Source organism: Lithobates pipiens, unplaced genomic scaffold (genome assembly GCF_037356315.1).
Source record: "Lithobates pipiens isolate NorthernLeopardFrog02 unplaced genomic scaffold, aLitPip1_a1.2 Scaffold_27, whole genome shotgun sequence".
Taxonomy (NCBI): Eukaryota; Metazoa; Chordata; class Amphibia; order Anura; family Ranidae; genus Lithobates; species Lithobates pipiens.
This window is the reverse complement of record NW_027507788.1, coordinates 64,514,813-64,540,351: the sequence shown is the minus strand read 5'-3', so window position 1 is coordinate 64,540,351 and position 25,539 is coordinate 64,514,813. Positions and strand designations below refer to the sequence as shown.

Sequence of the window (25,539 nt, the reverse complement as noted above, 5' to 3'; positions counted from 1 at the left end):
TATATATATATAATGTTTGGGGGTTCTAATAAATTTTCTAGCAAAAAAAATGATTTTAACTTGAAACCAACAAATGTCAGAAAAAGGTTCAGTGTTTAAGTGGTTAAACTTTCCTCACTTACACAGAAGTCTAGTTCACTGACAAATTTTTACATTCACAGATAAAGAATGTTCTAATTCTTGACAGACTGCCTGGTTTTTCTCTTCCTTTCTTTTGACTGAGGCTTCAGAAGAGCAGAGAGAATTCTTTGCATAGTAAGAATCATGAAACACTTTTTCAAGATCGCGAAGGGGAAAAAAATCGTGATAACCATTAATCGTGCAGCTCTAATAAATATGAATGGAAATCATGAGGGACAACGTTTCATGTAATTCTGAGTTCCAAAGTGGCATAAAAAAGTCAAGTGTAAAAGTAACCTAATAAGATTAATTGATAAGGCCCCATTTGCACTTGTGCGACCTTAAAATTGCACAGTTTTGCCATGACTTGAAGCAATGTCTGTGTAATCTTGTGGTGTATGGACTTCAAATCGCATCAAAGCAAGGTAGCGCAGGGACAAATTTGCCACACTTTCAGGATGCACATGTGACAATAGGGGCAAATTCAAAGGTGTTATCCTTGAATCTCATTTACACTGCTGCAACCTGAAAGTCACACTATTTTGCTGCCACTTTGCGGCAACTTCTGGGAATGCCTATGAAATACTGCGCCCAATGTACCTCAAGTCACACCAAAGTAGTACAGGGACTACTTTGAAGTTGGTGTGACTTAAAGTAGCACAGATATGAATGGTTATCATTGAGAATCATGGGGTACAAATTTACTGGAAAATTCACCCAACTGTAACACAAGTCATTTATATTTTAATTAAAGGAGCTCTCATTTATACTTGCATAGTCCTTACTGATTTACATCAGCAGAACAAATGCAGGAAGTGATGTGTGCACATGGGATGGAATTAAATGTGTGGTGATGCCAAACAAATCAATGAACCCCACCAGGGGCCGCCCTACAGGCAGTGAAAAAAAAAATAGTCTTTTTTAAAGCTGGCCCTTCCTTAAGTGCACTGTGTTCAGACGCCGGACGCCATAGCGCACCTATGGGAAGCGTCACGTCTATGCAATCACGAGATTGCAGACGTGGTGCTTCATTTGCGAGCGTTTAGCCCACCTTGTGGCACTTTCTGAAGTGCCGAGTAGCTTCCACCCATTCGTAGTATATATTACTACGGCCGGGCGGTTTGATTGACACCTGAGTTGATGTCACTTCCTGTCTTCTCTCTCCAATTGTGCCCAGGAGAGAGGAAACAGGAAGTATGATAGGACGGACCTCTCCACAGGATACACCGCTGGAGAGGACAACACACACGCAAGGTAAGGGGGGAGGGGGGTTTGCTGCTGCAGCTTGGTGGGACGCATGCTGCTGCAACTTGGTGGGACACATGATGCTGCAACTTGATGACACATGCTGCTGCAACTTGGTGGGACGCATGCTGCTGCAACTTGGTGGGACGCATGCTGCTGAAAATTGATGGGGACACATGCTGCTGCAATTTGGTGGGACACAGGCTGCATATAAGGCGGGACTCTGCTGGGGGCACTTGATGTAAGGATGGACTCTGCTGGGGACATCTGATGGCATCTGGTGGCAGGCGACGTGGCTAGTGACACGCTCAGGGCTCCCACTGATTCTGCATTATGGTGAGTTGAATGATTTCATTTTATATTACAATGTTATAATATAAATAATGTGCTTTAATCATCCTGACACCATAACAACCATGGTGACGGGATGATTGAAGTGCTAACACCAGGTGTTTGGAATATCTTTATCTGCTGATTGTTAAACTTTCTAGAATACACATATTTCTATTGTTGTGTAGGAGTTGGGCCTGCTGCCCCTCTATCCCTCTCTCTCCATCCCTCGTTCATCTCAGACACTAATCACACCACCTTAGAGCCACACCCACTATTTCGCTGAAACCATGCCCATTTTTGTCAAATGTGAGGGGTCAAAAAGGAAGAGCAGGGTCAAAAAGGAAGGGCGGGGTCTGGCGTCACCCCATCCTAAAACTTCCCCAGCCGCCACTGAACCCCACCCACACCACATCTAACTACCACATCGAGTAAGTACATATCGTACACTTACTGGGCAAACGAGCAGGACCTCCTCTTTGCTAAAGAGAGACCTAGCCATGTCCACCTAGATGGAGATCCTGACTAGCACAGGAACTTCCAGGCGCATACAATGACTAATTTCTGGGTCAGAAAGTGAAACCACGATCTTTTGATTGCAGCTGCGAATATTTGATCGCAACCACGATTACTATTTTTTTATTTTAGTTTATTTGTAGATATGCAAATCTGTATTTCTACATATGATATTTGAAGTTAAACTTAAGGGAGTTTGATGAGAAATTGTGTCCCTGGGATAACAGCAGGTAAATTACAAAGACAAAAGGCCCAGTTTGAGCCCTGGTTCACATTGACAGCAGGAGGAAATGGTTCAGCCAACTATGGGGCAATAGCAGACATCTGTGCAGGTTTCTGCACTGATATCAATACAAATCGCATCCCAAAGTCACACCAATTAGAACGGTGCAGTTGCCACCAATTTGACATGTCAAATTGCACTAATGTGAACCAGAGCTGACACATTCAAACCAGCTGAATTCATTACCTGCAATTCTCCACAGCTGTTATATATCTAAATTCCACCTTTATCACTTACTTGCAGGTGTGCTGAAGCCTAGGTTTACATTGGAGCCACCAAAACAAACAAGCTCAATAATGTACTTTTATTTTGCCAGCAGAAACCAAAATTATGTACATTTACTAGCTTAATTTTAGATTTTTTTTTTGATTGATTGATTTTTTTTTTTTTTGATTTTTTTTTAAGCTAGTAAATGTACATAATTTTGGTTTCTGCTGGCAAAATAAAAGTACATTATTGAGCCTGTTTGATAATTGTCTAAAAATGATAATACTCCCTAAAATATTATATAAAATTCAAATGTTACCAATTTTGATTCCCAATTTTTATTTTAATAAGCTAAACCTGCTATTTCACAGGTTTATTTGGTGGCATAAAAAACCATGGATAAGCATGGGAATACTTTCTAGAGATAAGACTCAAGGGGGGTTGGGGGTTCCCGATATTAAAACCTATTACTACGCAATTTTAATGGCACGAGTGGTGGAATGGGTTAGGGATAACAAAGAGAAAAGCTGGGTTAAATTAGAGAAAGGGATAAGTAATGTTGCACTAGGAAAAGTGATCTGGATCATGTAACATCTAACATTCACATAATTACACGGGTTGCAATGGTAATTTGGGATAGGGTTCATAAAAAACAAAAATGGGATAATAATTCCCCGTTAATATCCTTATGCGGCATTTGGGGGGTGGTTTAGAAATAGGGAGGCACAGGTAAAAGACATAATTAACAAAGGAAAAATCTGCACATTTCAGGATTTAAAGATGAAAAAAGAGGTGTTAGATATTAATTGGTGGAGGTATGCTCAGCTGAAACATTTCATGGAATCCCTCCCCCATCCGATTAGGTCAGTAGACAACTTGCTTCCACTAGAGCAGTTGTGTACAGCGACTGAAGGAAAGAGAGGGATTGCAAGGATATATAAAATATTGAGTGGACTGAAAATCACGGAACGCCCCGCATATATTAAAAAATGGGATGAAGAGATTGGAATAATAAGTACGGAGGCTGAGATTAAGAAAATACTAAAGATGCCGCATGCAATCTCTCCAGACTGTAGTTTATTGGAAATGAACTACAAGTATATGGCCCGGTGGTATTTAACTCCAGACAGAATACACCAATTTCAGAGTGGGAGCTTTAACTTGTGCTGGAGGGGATGTACAGAAATAGGCTCTATGGTACACATCTGGTGGAGATGCCCTAAAATTAAAACTTTCTGGAAGACCGTTTTGTCAATTATTAAAGAAATAACGGGTTTAGATATCCCAGAGGATCCTAGGGTATGTCTGCTTGCCCACCATGCCCATTAAACAATATAGGTTATCATTGATCCCAATTCTACTAAATGCGGCAAAGAGATTAATCCCCTGCCAGTGGAAAAACCCAGAGACTCCCTCTCTGAAAAATTGGTTTGGTAAAATCAATAAAGTCTATAATTTGGAGTACTTAAAGCATAGTGGAGAATCAGGAGAAACGGGATTTATAAAGAGATGGAAAGCCTGGGAAAGATACCAACAAACACCAAGATATCTTGTTAGGATGGCAGAATTACTATAGATAGTGTACAGGCAGATTGGGCCGGTTGCCTGATATAGAGGAGAGACCCCGGGGGGGGGTGTTGGTAGTAGTTAGGAGAAGATTTTGGTAAGATCTATAAAGATATGTTTAAAGAAGGTAGATTAACTTTCCCTGAGGGGCATATAATACACTTATATCAAAAACAAAAAAACAAAAAAAAAAACACATCCATTGAAGAGAAGAATGCTACAATGATGTAGTAACGAGTCGGGTTAACGATGAACTTTAGAGTTAATTTGTGTTCCCCGAACGAGTTTACTGAGGTGACAAAAAAAATAAAATATACATTCTACAGGATATATGGTGCTACATTTAGCAAAACATTTAGCAATTGGATTTGAAGGGCCCTGCTCATAGGAGCTTACAATCTAAATTGTGTTGAAACCTTAGAGTGGACACACCTTTACTTTCAGTGTATAACAGGCAACACAACACATTTATATCTGCAGGATTATAGAAATCTATTTAATAGTCATTCTTACAAAGCATTCCAACATAATATTAAAGGCACTTATTCAAAACATAACACCCACCACCCCACAATCCATACATACATTGACCATGTTCTGCTGGAAGCTGCATTGGTCACCAATGTATGTATGGATTGTGGGGTGGTGGGTGTTATGTTTTGAATAAGTGCCCCTCAGTGTACATGATTAACCACTTGCTTACTGGGCACTTAAACCCCCCTCATGCCCAGACCAATTTTCAGCTTTCAGTGCTGATGCACTTTGAATGACAATTGCGCGGGCATACAACACTGTACCCAAATGAATTTTTTTTCCCACAAATAGAGCTTTCTTTTGGTGGTATTTAATTACAGCTGGGAGTTTTATTTTTTGCTAAACAAACAAAAAAAGATGCAAAAAAAAATTTATGTTTAATAGTTTGTTATAACATTTTGCAAACAGGTAATTTTTCTCCTTCATTGAAGTGCGTTGATGAGGCGGCACTGATAGGCTGCACTGGTGGGCACTGATAGGCTGCACTGGTGGGCACTGATAGGCTGCATTGGTGGGCACTGATAGGCTGCACTGGTGGGCACTGCTAGGCATAGTTAAGGCGGCACTAATAGGCACAGATAAGGCGGCACAGATGGGCACAGATAGGGCGGCACTGATGGGCAAAGATGGGCACAGATAAGATGGCACGGATGGGTGGCACGGATGGGTGGCACTAAGGGGCACTGATAGGTACCACTGATAGATGGGACTGATGGGCACTGATAGGTGGCTCTGATAGGTGGCACTGCTGGGCACTGATGGGCGGCACTGCTGGGAACTGATGGGCACTGGTAGATGACACTGATGGGCACAGATATGTGGCACTGGGGTGCAGCACCTTTGTTGAGGCAGATTGTGGGCACTGCTGGGTGGCACTGTGGGCACTGCTGTGTGACACTGCTGGGTGGCACTGTGGGCATTGCTGGGGGGCACTGTGGGCACTGCTGGGTGGCACTATGGGCACTGCTGGGTGGCACTGACAGGAGGGGACACATTTTTTATTGATGTGGCACTGGCAGGGGGCAGGTGGGCACTGGCAGGGCTGGCAGTCCCGATCACGGCCGCCGGTGATCGGCTCTTTTTTTTCTCTTCGCGCTGTCAGGGCGCGGAGGAATAATAGCCGATTACCATCTCCGTTGTATCACATGATCAGCTGTCATTGGCTGACAGCTGATCACGTGATAAGGGGTCGGGATCGACCCATTCCTCGGATCGGTGATCAGGCGAGTCTCATAGACTCGCCGATCACAGAGTGCGCCGCGCGCGCCCCTCATGGGGCGCGCAGGCCGCTCGTGCATGGGACGACGTCAATAGACGTAGTCCTGGCAAAGGAGATCTGTGCTGTAGCCGTCATTCGGCTATAGCGCAGGTCTCAAGTGGTTAAGCAATGAGATCAAAGAGTAGAAGGTCAGCACATGCTCCCAAACCATGTTTGCATGGTCAGACAGGAACAATAGAAACACAACATTGACAGCATGGACACAAAATGCCACTTTTGATGGAAAAAATGCACAAGAATTTCAGCAAACAACCCTAGTTTTGTTAGCACACTGACACACACCCACTAGAAGTACACGCTCCACCAGTATCTTTCAATCTGTCTCTTTGTGTATGTCTAAATTGATTGCGCCTGATGAGCAGGAACACAGAATACGATTGCACCTGAGTTAGCCCTTGGTTATGTGCTTTAAATCTCCAACTACAGGCCAAAGATCGAAGTGTATTTGCATCCAAAAAGCAACAGTTTTCTAAGTATATGTACATGTTCAGTGTAAACCCTACAATTTTAAATGTTCAAGTACCTGGGCATGATTAGTGCTAACAAACATTGGGGGTTATTTCCGAAAGACAAATCCATTTGCACTATAAGTGCAAAATACAAGTGCAAAGTGCACTTGAAAATGCAATTTCTGTAGATCCTAGGCCCCTAGACGGACATGCAAGGAAAATAAAAAACAGCATTTTAACTTACACATGATTGGATGATAAAATCAGCAGAGCTTCACCTCATTTCAGATCTACAGTGACTGCACTTCCAAGAGCACTTTGAAGTTGTAGTTTGCACTTGTAGTGCAAAGTGGATTTGCCTTTCGTAAATAACCCCCATTAACATCAGTCCCTGGCTGCAATGAGCTTCCAATCTAAAGTCCAAAATTAACTTTCTTACATTAGAGACTATTTCGACAGAAGCCAAATAAGATGGCAGCATGTCTTTGGATTGTAGCAACCAACCCACACAGGGAGAACATACAAACTTCAAAACAAGCATTAGCATGTTGGGGAATTGAATCAGCAACCCCGGGGCTTGCTGGATAGAATTTCTACCCACTTAGACAGCAGGCAGTCTTGCACATGGTGTCTGCATCACTATGGTGTGAACCAGCCCTAAGTCCATAGCCATGCTCAGTGTCACAAGCAATATACAATATATTGGCCTAAGTATTGGGACACCTGCCTTTAAATGCACATGAACTGTAATGGCGCCCCAGTCTTAGTCCATAGGGATCAATATTGAGTTGGCCCACCCTTTGCAGCTACAACAGCTTCAACTCTTTTGGGAAGGCTGACCACAATGTTTAGGAGTGTGTCTGTGGAAATGTTTGACCATTCTTCCAAGTGCATTTGTGAGGTCAGGCACTGATGTTGGATGAGAAGGCCTGGCTTACAGTCTCCAATCTAATTAATCCTCAAGGTGTTCTGTTGTATTGAGATCAGGACTCTGTCCAGGCCATTCAAGTTCCTCCACCCCAAACTTGCTCATCCATGTCTTTATGGACCTTGCTTTGTGCACTGGTTCAAATGATTTGGTGGAGGGGGGATTATAGTGTGGGGTTGTTTTTCAAGGGTGGAGCTTGGCCCCTTAGTTCCAGTGAAGGAAACTTTTAAGGCATCATCATACCAAAACATTTTGGACAATTTCATGCTCCCAACTTTGTGGGGACAGTTTGGGGATGGCCCCTTCCTGGTCCAACATGACTGCACACCATTGCACCAAGCACAGGGTGGCACAGTGGTGTAGTGGTTATCACTCTCACCTAGCAGTAAAAAGGGTCGCTGGTTTGAATCCAAACCATGACACTACCTGCCTGGAGTTTGCATGTTCTCCCTGTGCCTGTGTGGGCTTCCTCCAGGTACACCAGTTTCCTCCCACACTCCAAAGACATGCAGGTAGGGTAAGTGGCTTCTGTCCAAAATTGGCCCTAGTAAATGGATGGGGACCTTGGATTGTGGGCTGCTTGAGGGTAGGGACCAATGTGAGTGTGAAATATACAGGGATCGGGGTTGACACTCACTCAGGTTGAACTGGATGCACTGGTGTCTTTATTCAACCTTACTAACTATGAAACCAAGGTCCATGAAAACATGGATGAGTGAGTTTGAGGTGGAGGAACTTGACTGACCTGCCTTTACCTCAACCTGATAGAACAACTTTTGGCTGAAATAGAAGTAGAGACTGTGAGCCAGGCCTTCTCATCCAACATCAGTGCCTGGCCTCACAAATGCACTTCTGGAAAATGTTCAAACATTGCCATAGATACACTAAACCTCGTGGACACGCTTCCCAGCCCCCCAGAAGCTGTTCTAGCTGCAAAGGGTGGGCCAAATCAAATTTTTAACCCTACTGACTAAGACTGGGCTGCCATTAAAGGTCGTGTGTGTGTGTAAATGCAGGTGTCCCCATACTTTTGGCTAGATAGTTTATCTGGCAAGAGTTACAAAGGTGGTGGAACCCTCCTACGCATAAATACTACATTAAGACATAGTTTTAGGATCTGGGAGATGAGACAACTTGACAGGATGAGACTACTTGACTCTACGTGAAGCAGCATGTTTGGCAATTGAACCCAGACACTCAGCAGAAGCTCTTACCTCCAAGCCACGGAGCTGCCACATATGAGAGCCTCCTACATATAAATACTCATAAATACTACATTTCTTTAGACAGGTGATAGCATTACAGTAGGTGACCGCGATATTGTGTCAATCTCACCGCTTCTATGGGCGAGATTGACACCCTGCGGGCCCCGTCGCGGGAACCAGCTCCGAGCTGGCTTGCATAGGGACAAGCATCGCTGGCCGGGTTCACACTGATTCCGAATTGGATTCCGAATTGGATTCCCTCCAATACCAGGCACTGTATTTGTTATGAATCCTAAGGGAGAACTCCATGCCAAATTAAACAAAAAAAAAACGGCATGGGTTCCCCCTTGAGAGGCATACCAGGCCCTTAGGTCCGGTAGGGATTTTAAGGGGAATCCCCTACGCCGAAAAAAAAACGTGTGGGGTCCCCCCCAAAATCCAGCCCAGACCCCTATCCGAGCACGCAGCCCAGGCCAGTCAGGAAAGGGGGTGGGGACGAGCCCCCCCACCCCAAAGCACCTTGTCCCCATGTTGATGAGGACAGAGTTGTCGGGGTCTGCGGGCGGAGGGCTTATCGGAATCCGGGAGCCCCCCACCCTATGTGAATGAGTATGGGTTACAATGTACCCCTACCCATTCACCTGTGAAACAAATGTAAAAAAAATACAACACACAAGGGTTAAAATAGTTTATTGCACAGCTCCGGGGGTCTTCTTCCGTCTTCAGGGGTCTTCTCGCTGGACTCCTCCGCTATCTTCTGCTCTTTTGCTAGCGGAGGAGCCCGGCTTTCTTCTTCATCGCTGCCCTCTTCTTCTGGCTTCGGGGGTCTTGTCCCCCTCTTCGGTTCTTCTTGCCGGGCCACCGCTTCTTCCAGCTCTTTTACTAGCGGTGGCCCGGTCTTCTGTCGACAGTGCCACCACCGCCTTCCGTTCTTCTTCTTCTTCTTCTGGAGATGTTGACTCGATGCTCTCTCCGGCCGCAATGCCAGGGACGTGATGTGAGGTGACTTATATAGGGACAAGGGGTGGGGTCACCGGTTGATGTCACATGGTGACCCCACCCCCTTATGATGTCACAGTCCTGGAGGACCGCCCCTTGTCCCTATATAAGTTGCCGCACACCGCGTCCCTGGCATTGCGGCCGGAGAGAGCATCGAGTCAACATCTCCAGCAGAAGAAGAAGAAAGGAAGGCGGTGGCGGCACCGGCGACGGTGACAGAAGACCGGGCCACCGCTAGTAAAAGAGCTGGAAGAAGAAGCAGTGGCCCGGCAAGAAGAACCGAAGAGGGGGACAAGACCCCCGAATTCGGAAGAAGAGGGCCGCGACGAAGAAGAAAGCCAGGCTCCTCCGCTAGCAGAAGAGCTAGCAAAAGAGCAGAAGATAGTGGAGGAGTCCGGCGAGAAAACCCCCGAAGACGGAAGAAGACCCCCGGAGCTGTGCAATAAACTATTTTAACCCTTGTGTGTTGTGGTTTTTTTTTACATTTTTTTCACAGGTGAATGGGTAGGGGTACATTGTACCCCATACTCATTTACATAGGGTGGGGGGCCACTATCCAGGGGCCCCCTTATTAAAGGGGGCTCTCTGGTTCCGATAAGCCCTCCACCCGCAGACCCCGACAACCAACGGCCAGAGTTGGGAAGGGGCCCTTTTCCTCATCAACATGGGGACAAGGTGCTTTGGGGTGGGGGGCCGCAGGGTGCCCCCCTTCCCCCAAAGCACCCACCCCCCCATGTTGAGGACATGTGGCCTGGTACGGCTCGGGGGGGGGGGCTCGCTCATCTCCACCCCCTTTCCTGACCGGCCGGGCTGCGTGCTCGGATAGGGGTCTGGTATGGATTTTGGGGGGGACCCCACACTGTTTTTTTCGGCGTAGGGGATTCCCTTTAAAATCCCTACCGGACCTAAGGGCCTGGTATGCCTCCGAGAAGGCATGCAGGCTTCATTAGTGAGGTGACATTATCGCCGCTCTCTCGCTACTATAGGAAAATTACATTTTCCTATTGCAGCCAGCGTGAGAACCAGCGCAAAGGGATCAGGCTGGTTAGAGAAGCCTGTCGCCGGGAACCAGCGCAACAGGATCGTGCTGGAAACATAACATCGGCGGCACCTACTGTACATTACTCAAGAGTTATTCTTCTTGATTTTTTTCTGTGATATTTGGTGGTTCTTTATTAGCAGTAAATAGTGATATTATCCTCAGTTTTTGGTGAATTACATTTTGATTTCTGATGTTGGTACACATATCACATTTTTTTGGGCTCAAATTATGATTATTTGGAAATAATAAAATGCACAAATAATTGTGACTCATTTTAAATTTGCATCAGAAATGGTATTGTTTGTGGATTGTAAAGACACCTGTGTGAGTTTGGGTAAAGATTGTTGTGAGATGGAGAGTAACAAGTGAAAGCGACAGAGAAAAATTTATTTTATCAAAACATTCCACATTCTAGCATTCTTAAAAACAAAATAGATGAGAAAAAACAAAATAGAAGCAGCAGCTATGTTGCAAGGAACATTTATTTCAGAGAAATATACATTTCATTTCAACATTAAAAGTATCTATTTATTGCACCATTAGAATCAATGGCTGAAACTTGCACTGGACTATAATAGCACCGATTTTCATTCTCAAAAACGTATTTTAGCCAAGTGCTAACTTTGGCATCTACTGTAGCCCTGGGTAAAAAAGACACTGGAGATAAAATGAGAGCTATTTGCAGGTCTGAGCATGCTCAGTTGTGTTGGCACCTAGTTGTACAGAAACAGGGAATTTATCTCTTCTCAGACATTTAAAGATATTTCTGTGTAGAAATCACTTTTTCACACAGTTTAACCCCTTCAGCCCCAGAGTATTTTACCCCCTTCCTTACCAGAGCACTTTTTGCGATTTGGCACTGCGTCACTTTAACTGACAATTGCGCAGTCATGCGACATTGCACCCAAACAAAATTGACGTATTTTTCCCCCACAAATAGAGCTTTATTTTGGTGGTATTTGATCCCCTCTGCGGTTTTTATTTTTTGCGCTATAGACAAAAAAAGAGCGACAATTTTGAAAGAAAAAAAACACAATATTTTTTACTTTTTGCTATAATAAATATCCAATTTTAAAGAAAAAAAAAACTAATTTTTTCCTCAGTTTAGGCCGATACGTATTCTTCTACATATTTTTGGTAAAAAAAAAATCGCAATTAGCGATTATTGATTGTTTGTGCAAAAGTTATAGATTTATGGCATTTTTTTTTTTTACTAGTAATGACGGTGATCTGCGATTTTTTTTTTTTTTTTTCATGACTGCGACATTATGGCGGACACATCGGACACTTTTGACACATTTTTGGGACCATTCACATTTACACAGCGATCGGTGCTATAAAATTGCACTGATTACTGTGTAAATGTGACTGACAGGGAAGGGGTTAACACCAGGGGGTGCTGCAGGGGTTAATATGTTCCCTAGGGGAGTGATTCTAACTGTGGGGGGAGGGGACCCACAAGGGGAGAAGATCGATCCAATCGGTGTTCCTCTGTACTGGGAACACATCATCAGTCTCCTCTCCACTGACAGGACGTGGATCTGTGTGTTTACATACACAGATCCACGGTCCTGCTGTGTTTCCGGGCAATCGCAGGTGCCCGGCGGACATTGCGGCCGCCAGGCACACGCACCGGGTCCCGAGCGATGCAGCCACCTAGATGGCTGGGAATCAGAGGACGTCATATGACGCCCACCCAGGGTGGGAGATTCCATCTGTGGGCATCATATGTCTATAGGCCGGGGCAGAAGTGGTTAAAATATGATTATCTTTAAATAATATACCCCATATTTCAGTACAATTTAAGCAAATATATCATGCTCTAAACATTATTTCCATGTGCAATTCTCCAGCTTTTAGCAGAGTAAGGATTTGGGCGCTATTTAGTTTCAGGGAACTATAGTAAATTTGATTTTGGGAGTATTTTCTCACCAGCGCTATAGTGAATACCATTTTAGCGCTAATTTGCGCACATTAGCACCGCAGTGCTATAATAAATGACCCCCAATGTAAATACAGTTATGCTCATAAGTTTACATACCCTGCCAGAATTTGTGATTTCTTGGCCATTTTTCAGAGAATAGGAATGATAACACAAAAACATTTCCTTCACTCATGGTTGGTGTTTTCCTAAAGCCATTTATTATCAATGAACTGTGTTTACTCTTTTTAAATCATAATGGCAACAGAAACTACCCAAATAATCATGATCAAAAGTTTACATACCCTGGTGATTTTGGCCTGATAACATGCACACAAGTTGAAACAAAGGGGTTATTAAAGGTAACCATACTCACCTGTGATCTGTTTGCTTGTAATTAGTGCATGTACATAAACGGTCAGTGAGTTTCTGGACTCCTGACAAACACTTTGCATCTTTCATCCAGTGCTGCACTGTGATTTCTATATTCTGAGTCATGGGGAAAGCAAATGAATTGTCAAATGATCTGTGGGTTTTCCCGCAATAGTCATAGGTAGTTAAACTGTATAAAACAGGAAAGGCGTATAAAAAGATATACAAGGAATTGAGAATGCCAATTAGCGGTGTTCAAACTCAAATCAAGAAGTGGAAAATGAGGGGTTCCGTTGAAACCAAAACCCACAAATAACTTCAGGTGAAATACATGGTTCTCTGAAAACTTGTGGTGTGGCTGTTTCAAGATGCACATAAGGAGGCACTTGAAGAAAAATGGGCTGCATGGTCAAGTCGCCAGAAGAAAGCCATTACTACGCAAATTCCACAAAGTATCCCACTTACAATACACCAAACCAAACAGAGACAAGTCTCAAACTGTCAGAAACCATGAACCAGACCGAGACAGAAGTACAATTAAATCACACTTGTTTATTGATAAAAAAAATAAAAAGGCAAATAGAGTAAGCATAGTCAAAGCATAGCCAGAGTGCAGTAACCGGATCGAGTAGTCAGCCAGTCCAGAGTTCAATAACCAGATCGGGTAATCAGCCAGGCCAGAAGTCAGGGATCCAAGTGGAGCAACAGCAAGCAGGATAAGAAGCCAGAAGGGATGTCAGCAAGCCAGTCTTTAAACAGAACCGCAGGAGATGTTTTTTTGGGATGTGACCAAGACAAAGGCAGAGAAGAAGTGAGCTGGACTGCTTTAAGTAGGCAGGTCAGACGAGCAGGATCAGGAACAGCTGGTAACTGTGGAGAGAGATGAGAGCTGGCAATTAGCCAACAGCTGAGCAGCCAGCCCAGAGAAGGAAGGGCTAAGCCAGCCCTTACACAAACCTTCTGGCACAAAGTCATTTGGAGTGATGAGACCAAAATTGAGCTTTTCAGCCACAACCATAAACGCTACATTTTGGCAAGGAGTCGACAAGGCCTATGATGAAAGATACACAATTCCTACCGTGAAACACGGAGGTGGATCGCTGATGTTTTGGGGATGTGTGAGCTACAAAGGGATAGAAAATTTAGTCAAAATTTATGGCAAGATGAATGCAGTATGTTATCAAAAAATACTGGAGGAACATTTGCATTCATCAGCCAGAAAGCTGCGCATGGGACGTACTTGGACATTCCAACATGACAAGGATCCAAAACACAATGCCTAGTCGACCTGTCATTGGCTACAGCAGAATAAAGTGAAGGTTCTGGAGTGGCCATCTCAGTCTCCTGACCTCAATATCATTGAGCCACTCTGGGGAGATCTTAAACATGCAGTTCATGCAAGACAGCCCAAGAATTTACAGGAATTGGAGGCTCTTTTGCCAAGAGGAATGGGCAGATTTGACATCTGAGAAGATAATGAGCCTCATCCACAAATACTACAAAAGACTTCAAGCTGTCATTGATGTTAAAGGGGACAATACACAGTATTAAGGACTGGGGTATGTAAACTTTTGATCAGGGTAATTTGGGTAGTTCTTTTTGCCATTATGATTTAAAAAAGAGTAAACACAGTTGATTCATAATCAATGGCTTTAGCCAAACACTAACCATGAGAAAAGTTTTTGTGTTAGCATTCTTATTCTCTGAAAAATGGCCAAGAAATCATAAATTCTGCCAGGGTATGTAAAGTTATGAGCAGAACTGTATGTATGTATGTGTGTGTGTGTGTGTGTGTGTGTGTATATATATATATATATATATATATATATATATACATACAGTATATATATATATATATATATATATATATATATATATATATATATATATATATATATACACAGTAGAGAGACGAGCCTGTACCACTGTTTATTTTGGCATGTGTATGACGTTCTGGAGACAGTACGCCAAAAAGAATTCTGGGAAACTGTGTGTCAGTTGCCCATAGCAACAAAGCCAAGGTCAGTTGTGAGACCTGTGGTAGATGGTGAGGGTGTTCATGATGAGAGTCATGGCTGGTGGGCTCAAGAGAAACCGTTACAGCAAGTTGGAGAGTGCTGGACACGTTCTGCTGGAAGTGTGGTCTCCCATGGCAGCGAGAGAAGAAGTATAATCTGGATGGTGGAGCTGCAGTGAAGAAATGGCTCACTATTGCCACAAAAAGTGAAAGGAAAACTTGAGAGCCTGTGATGCCTAGGAGGGCATCTGTTGTTTCGCCCTGTGGTTGCATAGGGAAATGCACCAGTGAAAGTGCCACAGCAGAATGGTTACTGAAGTGATGCATGCAAAGTGCAACACCTGCCAGGTGGAGTGGTAAGACTGTTGCTGATAAAAAAAAGTGCAAAAGACTGAATATGTATCTAATGCCAGTGAAGTAGTGGCAAGTCTGATGGGGAGATACGCTTCCAAGAGAGACTTGCTGCTGTGTAGTACCCTGCATAGTGGGGAAACATTGGTTAAAGTTTTACTAAACCCAAAACAGTAAAATCTGTCTGTATATGCAGCATAGCATGCTTGTTATATGCACTGTGGTATTTAAGGGGTTAATCCTCTGCAATGTGTAAAAAGGCTGTTTTATCCTGTATGCATAGATCCTTCCCTCCTGCACTGTCTATCTGGGGCAAGCCATCTAACACAGACAGGGTAGCCAACCTGCACATGTCCAGTTGTTCCTTTTATGCTGGAGAGAACAGTTACTTGTTCTCAGAGATCGCTAGGTCACATGATATTGGCATCACACAGGTGGGCGTGTATACAGACTGAAGTGGAAATCTCCTTCTTCTACCTGAACTTTCAGCACTGGAGAAACTGTGCAGTTTATCATGTGACCGTGGTATACAGATCATCCAAAAAGGTATATAGTGGCAGTATTTAATGTAAAAATACGTTTTATAAGCTGTAGGCACTGTGGGGGGGCAGATGAACTATTTTCATATTACTGGGTTTAGTAACAATTTAATGCTGAACAAGGCAAGGTCTGATGAGAACTTGTCTTCATGCTGGTTTGGGGTAAAACGGAGTATAATATTTTGCTTACTAATAAGGTTGAAATTGTTTCAGTAAATAATGGCTCAGCCTGAAAATGCTAAATCCTGTGTTGGGAGTGACACACTGCCAGTGCACCGTGATGAAACTGTGGTATTACAGCCCATCATGGCTGAATATAAGTTAATGCAATGTGATCTTAAAACAGTTCGGGAAGAGTGGCACAGGGCAGCACTCACAATATTTAATGAGGTGACTATGCCTTACAAAGTTATGTTGTGTAATAGTGAGATGAACATTATTGCTACCGTGTCAAGAGAAGGGGCTGCAGAACAGCCTATAGACCAGGGTGCGTTGGCTGTTGTTTAACCCTCTCATGACAAAAGTGTGTGTTGTGATGACAGACATGCTCAAAGACATGTAAGGCTGGGTTCATACTGAGTGAATCCGCTGGACTGACTCCGCTAGCTCAGTGGGGGATCGATCCGTTGTTGTCGTCCCCGAGCAGGCTGATGACAGGTCCGTCTCCGCTCACTGCGCAGGGATGGAACTGTCAGAGCCCCACTGTTCTCTATGGGGAGATCAGATTAAAACGGACAGCCTACGATCAAAAAAGCACACCGCTAACTCCTCAAAAGCGCTCGCTGTTTTATAGGCAGTTTTCAAGCCCCTCAGTGTAAAGGGGTATAACTTAAAAGAAACACATACAGATCTCCATGGCCCAGTATCACAGATTGTATACATTATGCAATCTGCTCACAAAGGGAGACATGGACGGACATTACACATTTTTGCATTTAAAGAGACAGTATACTATTTGCACTTAGCATTTTCTCAGCTTGAAAGTTGCACATATTTGATAATTTGATCATATATTGATGTGTTTTTGATATTTATGCACTACATGACCTAAAGAGACTGTGCACTCACTTCCAGACTATTTTCCAGGTACTGAGTATTCCAATATTTAGATTTGCAGCATGCTCTCTTTCCTTATGTTTTTTTTCTTTTTCTTTTTGATTAAGTAAGCACTGATAGTAAAGTTTTATATTTTTAGCATATTGCATTTTTCAGATGGAACCACCACCAAACATGATCCATTGAACTAAATGGGACTGCGCCAGAACCGTGTGTAATGCACTCTGTTTCAGCAAGGTGCTACGGGCTTTCACTGGTTAAAACAGGCATTCAGGAGGCGATTTAACTAGTCGTCGCCTGTCAAATACCTCTTAAAAAATGATGAACCACAGATTGTTTTTCAGAGGAGTGATAAACAACACAACACAACAACACATATAGACAAACCCTAACCACAGTGCTGAAGCCAGTAGAGCAGCAGAACAGCCAGGCCAAGAGAATTTACATCAGCAGAAAAGACACACAAAGAATGCAGAACACTCCATTGTATAACCCAAGCTGTGCTGAGGGACAAAGGTTAAGAGTCCACAAATCAGTATTCTTGATAATCACTCTTTCCAAATATATACAAATTTGTAAAAAAAAAAAAAAACAGATCTGCAATAAGCTTTTCTCACTTACCTGAAAGGTAGGTTTAGAATGACAGTATTCTAATTGTGCTGATACTAGCTGAGTGCACAACATGGTCACTCTGATGATCTCTGAATTATTTAAAGCCCCAGGCTGCTGTGGAAATCCCCTTTCAGAGTTGTTTTACCCACATAGGTCTCTTGTGAATTTCCCCATACATCACATCCACACAGGCTCAGACAGAAAGGGTGATCGCACGTCTTTTCTGGGGTCCCTGTATCTTCCTTTTGCTGTACGGATCGATTGCCAAAATGAAAGTGAAAGTATTCCCACACTGACAGCTCATGCAAGGTTTTTTTTTTTTTTTTCATAAATACGAGCACTAATGCATGATTCACACTTGTGCTGGTTGCAGTTTGCATATTGCAGGTGCATTTTGCATTTATTTATTTTTTTTAAATACACATCTTTAACCACTTCAGCTCCAGAAGAATTTACCCCCTTCCAGACCAGAGCACTTTTTGCAATATGGCAGTGCGACGCTTTAACTGATAATTGCGCGGTCGTGCAACGTTGTGCCCAAACAAAATTGATTTCCTTTTCCCTCAAACAGAGCTTTCTTTTGGTGGTATTTGATTTTGCGCTATAAACAAAAAAAGAGGGACAATTTTGAAAAGAACGCATTATTTTTTACTTTCTGCTACAATAAATATACCCCCAAAATATATAACAAAACAATTTTTTTCCCTCAGTTTAGGCTGATATGTATTCTTTGACATATTTTTGGTAAAAAAAATAAAATAAAAAATAACAATAAGCGTATATGTATTGGTTTGCGCAAAAGTTATAGCATCTACAAAATGGGGGATAGATTTTTAGCATTTTTATTATTATTTTTTTACTAGTAATGGCGGTGATCTGCGCTTTTTATCGTGACTGCAACATTATGGTGGACACATCGGACAATTTTGACACATTTTTGGAACCATTGGCATTAATACAGTGATCAGTGTGATTAAAAATTCATTGATTACTGTAAAAATGTCACTGGCAGGGAAGGGGTTAACACTAGGGGTCGGTCAAGGGGTTAACTGTGTTCCCTGGGAGGTGATTCTAACTGAAGGGAGAGGGACTAACTACAGTAAGTGACAGATCGTGGTTCCTAGCTAATAGGAACACACGATCTGTCACTCCTGTCAGAACAGACAAGGGAAGTGTGTCCCTGTTCTGTGTCTCCTGGTCACGATTTCTCGTGGCCGGCGGTCATCACGACCGTTGGCCACGAGCCTCCGCACCCCCCGCTGTGCAGCAGGCACGTGTGCCTCCGGCGGCATGCTCGTGCCTACTATCCAGAACCCACGAGCCCAGAAAACAGTAACGTGGTTTCGTGCAGGGGAGCCAACCTGCAACAGTAAAACTGCGGCGGCTGGTCCGGAAGCGGTTAAACCATTAAAGTCTATGGAATCAAAAACGAGAAAAAAAAAAACCTGCCCTCTCCATAAAATGCACAGATGCACTACATCTATAGGAGACCAGTTTTTTCTTATAAGCTGACATTGTAGTGCATGTGTTTCTTTCTTACCACTTGTCTAGTGGGGATTTTTTTTTAAAAATTAAAAAATGTTTGCACACATGATAAAAGCAGAATGGTTTGTTAGAGAATCATGTATCCCCTTCTCCAATGTATACATTTTCCAAAAGCAGAGAACCTGAAAAATAAAACAGTGGTAGTTGCAATTTTTTATGTCGCACAAAATTGGTGCAGATATTTATCAAATGCATATTTTCTGAAAAAAAAGCACTAAAATGAATTTTAGTGCAAACAAACACAATATCATATCCATTTTTTTTAAACTATAAAAAGGTGGGGTTGCATCGAGTAAATATATACCAAACATGTGAAGACTTTTTGAATTGCGCATTCAAGTGGAATGGCTAAAAACGACAGTACCTAAAATTATTCTCTATGGGGTGCAATCTAAAAGCTTTTACAGGTCATAAATTTAATTTAGAGTGATCGATGTATTGCTCTCACTTTGATGTCTGTGATGACACCTCACATGTGTGGCACAATTGATGTTACATTACATGCTTATAGTTTCATAGTTGGTAAGATTGAATAAAGACACTAGACATGTGCATTCGTTTTCGTCCAAATGCATTTTCGTCCGAATTTCAGGTATTTTCGTTTTCATTTTGACAAACGATAACGAAAGCACAGAATCCGAAAACGAAAGATCCGACATAAATAAATGCTTTATTTTCGTTTTCGTTGTTACAACAGTTCGATATAGAATAGGAGATTCGACATGACAATAACAATCTGTGTCTATAGAACCTGTGGTCGAATGTGCCTAACCTTACCTCTGTTAGTCCAAGATTATATAGAGAAAATATTCGACAGAGAAAAGATTCTGCAAGTTACTGTCCTAAAAAGTGTTTAGGGACCCGGGTCCTGCCCCAGGGGACATGGGTCAATGCAAAAAATGGAAAATTGTATACTCACCTTTCCGTAATTTTCCTTTCCTGACGCATCTTCATGGCAGCACACACTGGGTTGTGACTCCGCCCCCACAACCTGACAGGATTGGATTAACCATAAATTTGAAGGGGAGACACCCTGCTGCATTCTCTGTAAATATCATCACAAAAGAAACAGGGAGGGCAACTGTGTGCTGCCATGAAGATGCGTCAGGAAAGGAAAATTACGGAAAGGTGAGTATACAATTTTCCATTTTCCTGACGCCTTCATGGCAGCACACACTGGGAAATAACTCGCCAGGTGGGTGGGTGCAAGTAAAATAATATTTATTCCTTATAATGCTGAAGAATTGGCTCTAATGACGGATCTGCCGAAGTCGGCCATGGATAAATGAGCAGAATCCACCTTGTAGTGGGAAATAAAATTATTCCTGGAGGACCACGTTGCTGCCCTGCATATTGTCTCTGGTGAGACCCTGCAATACGCTGCCCAAGAGGTAGCCACTGCCCTAGTTGAATGAGCCCTGATGTCTTCAAGAATCACCGTATGCTGGGTGGAGTAAGCTTTTTTAATGGTTCTGACTAACCAGAATGCAATAGTGCATGAGGAGGCGGCTTGCCCACGCCTGGTTCCATGGGGAATGATCAAAAGAGAGTTAGTTTTCCTAAAAGAGGTGGTAACAGTTAAGTAGTTCATGATGGTTGTTTTGACATCTAGTGGATGAGGATTACCCTGATCGTCCGTGAAGGATGGAAGGATGATGGTTGTAATGGAAGGAAGTTGCCACTTTGGGTATGAAGTGTTCGGAAGGTCTGAGGACTACTTTGTCAGGAAAGAGAACTAACTTAATGCTTGGATCTCCGACACTCTCCTAGCTGATGTAATCACAATGAGAAAAGAAAGTTTTAAAGTCAAGTCCCATAAAGAGATAGTTTCAAATGGAACAAACGGAGGAGAAGCGAAACCATGAAGAACTATTGAAAGATCCCATAATGGAAAGACTGGCCTCCTGGGGGGTTTAATGTTTAGATTTATGTTTAGGCTCTGTAAATTGGATTACCAATGGGTGGAATGCCCACTTAGTATCTGTTTTAGCTGACAGAGCTGATACCTGAACCTTTAGGGTACTTAAACTTAGACCCTTGTTGACCCCCGACTGGAGGAATTCCAGGACCTGAGAGGGTTGCGGAGAAAGGGAATTCCATCCTTTCTGTTGTGCCATGAAGCAGAATCTTCCCCAAACCTTTGAATAGATGGTATTGGTAGTGGCTTTCCTGGCTTGCATCAGGGTTGACTTCATGAGAACAGCCTTGCGCTCTTAGTCTAGCCCTCTCAATCTCCAGGCCATCAGGTGCAATTTCTCTGATGCAGGATGTAAAAATTGACCTTGAGACAGAAGATCCGGAGTTATTGGGAGAGGAACTGGAGGTTGAAGGCTGAGCTGTAAGAGTCGTGAACCACGGCCTCCTCGGCCAAAGTGGAATAATCGTAAATACCGTCACCGAGGATCTCCTAAGCCTGGATAGGAACCTCACAATTAACGGAGTTGGAGGGAATATATACCCCAACTTGAAGTTCCATGGGTGAACTAGACAGCTCACTCCCTCCACCGATGGGAATGAACCTCTTGACAGGAATCTGTGGCACTTGGTATTCGTCGGAGTGGCTGCTAAATCTACTTCCGGCGTTCCCCAGATTTCCGTAAGGAGGGAGAAAGTCCGAGGGTTCAACCACCACTCGTTGTTGGATAGCGTTTCTCGACTCAGGCAGTCGGGTAGTATGTTCTGTGCCGCTAGGACATACACTGCTTTTAAACTTGTTAGATGTATCTGAGCCCATTCCAAGATGGGCCGAACTTCTTCCATCAAGGTGGCACTCCTGGTACCCCCTTGCTTCTGAACATAAGACACTGCTACTTGGTTGTCCATTCGAATGAGCACATTCTTGTCCGTCAGAAATGGTGCAAATGCCCTTAAGGCATAAACGGCTTCCCTGAGCTCTAAAATGTTCGAGACCAAACCTTGAGCCTGAATATGCCACTGGCCCTGGGCTGCCTGGTCTTGATAGTGGGCCCCCCCAACCGCTCTGGCAGGCATCCGAAGTGACTACTTCCGGGTCTGGAGGGACTATCGGTTTGTATTTCCTGAGATTGCTCGGGCGCGTCCACCACCATATCGATTGCTTCACCGATCTGGAGATGAAGATGGGCTGACGCATTGAGACTCCATCCCACTGCCTGAGGAATGAGTTCTGTAAGGTTCTCATGTGTCATTGTGCCCATCGCACCATGGGTATGGTTGCGGACATGGACCCTAGTACACTCAGACAGGCTCTGGCTGGTAAGTGATTCCTTGATAGCAGCTTCTGCATTTTCTGTATCAGAGGCCAGATCTTCTCTTGTGGGAGCTGTATCTTGTTTGTTTTGGTGTTTAGATCTGCCCCTAAAAATATCATATTTTGTGTGGGTCGCAGACAGCTCTTTTCCCAATTGATTATCCACCCACTTCTGGAGGGTTGTAAGGAGGATCTCTCGGTGATGAATCAACGTCTCTTGATCCTTTGCTAAAAGTAGGATGTCGTCCAGATAATGGTGGACGCGTAATCCCTTTTCTCTGAGGAAAGCCACCAATGGTAACAATACTTTTGTAAATGTCCTGGGTGCCGAAGAGATGCCGAATGGGAGGCACTGGAATTGGAAATGATGTTGGTTTATGGCTAACCGGAGAAACTTTTGAAAGGCCGGATGAATTGGTATATGCAGATAAGCGTCCGATAAATCTATTGAAAGCATCCAATCGCCCAGATTTATTGCTAGAAGTATGGATTGAAGGTTTTCCATTTTGAAAGCCTCCACTTTGATATCCTTGTTGAGCATCTTGAGGTCTAATACAGGACGCAAATCCCCTGTCTTTTAGCAGAAACAAGGAAGAGTAGAACCCTCTTCCCTTTTGGCATGATGGGACCTCCAGGATGGCTCCCTTTTTGTTTCAATTCTGCTACGTAACTTTACTAGCAGAATCATTTGGGGTACTGAGGATGGTACTCTGGTTGCCTGGAAATGATTTGGTGGGAGTCTGTTTTTGAATTTCCACCTGTGTCCGAATCGGATTGTGGACAATGTCCATAAATCCTTTATATGGTCTGACCAGATCTTGGTGAAGTTCCTTCTGTTCCCCTGCCGGGATGGCCTTAGATTTCTGTATCCTTAGAAAAGAAGGTTTTGTGTTTTTCCAGTCCCTTCTAAATTCCCTACCAGGAGAGTAGGACCTGGACTCTCTATATTTGTCCGGAAGATTACGTCTGTAAACAGGTCCCTTCTGTGTCTTGGGTCTCCTGTCGGAGGGGATCAGGCCTGACTTCCCTCCTGTTACCTTGGATATGGCAGAGTCTAACTTGGCCCCCAAACAGATTTGCGCCATCATATGGAATTCTGCACCAATTTATTTTTGATGCTGTATCGGCCATCCATGGTTTGAGCCATAGCGCTCTTCTCGCTGTTACGGAGGCCAGCATAGCCTTGGCTGAAGATCTTATATCTACTGATGCCTCTGCTAGCTTGACTTCTTGCAGAGAGGAAATAATCTTTCCCATTTCAATGCCATCCTGTAGGTCTTTTTCTATTTTAGATGCCCATCCTGAGATGGCTGTGGCCACTGCTGCTGTGGTAATTGCTGGTCTACAGGCTCCCCCAGCCATGGAATATGCCTTCTTCAATTCTAGGTCCATCTTTCGGTCGAGCACATCCCGAAAGGAAACAGCATCTTCGATTGGTAGTGTGACGTGGCGGGTGAGACACATTAATGAGGAATCAATGATGGGAGCATTAATTAAAGGCTTCACTTTTGACTCTTTTAAAGGGTACATCTTGGCTAATCTGTTTGTAAGACTAGATCTTTTGTCAGACCTCTCCCACTCGTCTTTAATGAGATCCTCCAGCTCCACTATAAATTGGAAGGACAACGGATCCCTTTTTAGGTTTGGAAAATATTTCCGTATTTTCTGAGGTTCCGCCGCATTATCTTGCCAGCCGAATGCTTCTTTAACGCCCTTTGCAAAGGGTTCCACCAGGGAAAAATCAAAGCCCACTGACATCTCCTGACCCTCATCTTCAGAGGAAGATTGTGATGCCTGAGTGAGATGGGGGTCTGCTGAAGATGTACTGGGAGCAGCTCTATCTAATGCTGGTGTTGTTGTTTCCAGTATGGACTCCCGCACTGATTCTCTTATGAGGTCTTGCGTCTGCAACAGGCAAGTTATCTGGCAGTGCCGGAGCGTCGCATACCCAGCAAGCGTTTGCTGCAGGTTGGGTGTGGCGGCTTTGACATTGTGAGGAAGGAGATCTCCTGCGACTTGATCGACTGTAGCGTGAGTAGCTATGTTGTGAGTGGCTGTGTCTTCAGTGCCATGCAGGAGATCTTGAGCGGCTCCTGCGGGACATCCTGCTAGACGTATGGCTAGACCTTCTCCCATGGCTGGAACTTGCGCCTCTTGATCTAGACGGGCTGCCAAAAAAATGCAGCATTTAACGTCTGGCACTCTTTTTTTCTCCCCTTCAATACTTACCTTGCCCGGTAAAGCCTCTTACCAAACTTGCTGATGGTGGTCTGCGTGGGCAGTGGACTCCATAGAAAAAAAAGGGGTGAAGGACAGTCTGAGATATAGAGAGAAATAATGTGTACTTATATACACACACACACATATATACATACACATACACACACACACACACACACACACACACACACAATTCACTTATAAATATAAATATATATATTATTTATTAACAAAGTTTATCTGCAAGAAACAATATAATAACAATAATAATAATATATATAGGAGTCCCACAGGGACTTACCTGGAGACTGCAGAGTGATCTACATGCAGAGGCAGCAACCTTCCTTAAGTTTTGCAGATTGCACAGCAGAATCACAGAGAAATACAGCTCTGTATTTGAAAATAGCACCATTGTGGCGGCTAATTGACGCTCTGCGCATGCACAGAAGCGTCCCGAGTGTTTCCGGCGCCATTTTGGATAAGGGAACACACATTGAAAACATAGGGGGAAAAAAAAACACTAGCACTGCACGTGCTCAGAGTTGCCGAACGGCGCCATCTAGGCTGGAATTACAGCATAGAGAAAACACCACTGAAGGAGAAACAAACGGCGGCCATGACAGGGGACTACAAGAGACAGCAATCCCAAAGGTAGAGAAAAAAGGGAATATAAACCACCACTTACTATAGGAATAAAAGATGGATATTATTTAAATAAGAGGAATTAATAGGCAAAGGAAGAAGGGGAGTCCACTGCAAAGGTAAAAAAGCTTCTTTAAAGCTTTGGTAATGCCAGAAATCCAGTAGCCCCTTGAGACCACCAGAGCGGGGGTTCCCTCCATAGAAGCTCCTTTAGAGACTGTACAGGAGGGACTTCCAAACAGGAGAGGCTTGAACCTGCTGGGGCGAATGCGGTAGAGGCTTATTCATCTGTAACAGGAAAACTCCGTCCGTCCAACCTGTCAGGTGAGGAT

General features: G+C 43.6%; 1 protein-coding gene across 2 annotated transcripts in view; it reads right to left on the bottom strand.

Annotated features, from left to right (window-relative positions):
- Positions 1-17,830, bottom strand: part of FLT3LG (fms related receptor tyrosine kinase 3 ligand) — a 601,019-nt gene extending 583,189 nt beyond the window's left edge. For both annotated transcript variants that reach the window (XM_077457020.1, XM_077457019.1), the window contains exon 1: positions 17,581-17,830. The gene's annotated coding sequence lies outside the window, so the exon portion shown is untranslated. The remainder of the gene's footprint in view (positions 1-17,580) is intronic.
- Between the last annotated feature and the right edge of the window lie 7,709 nt (positions 17,831-25,539).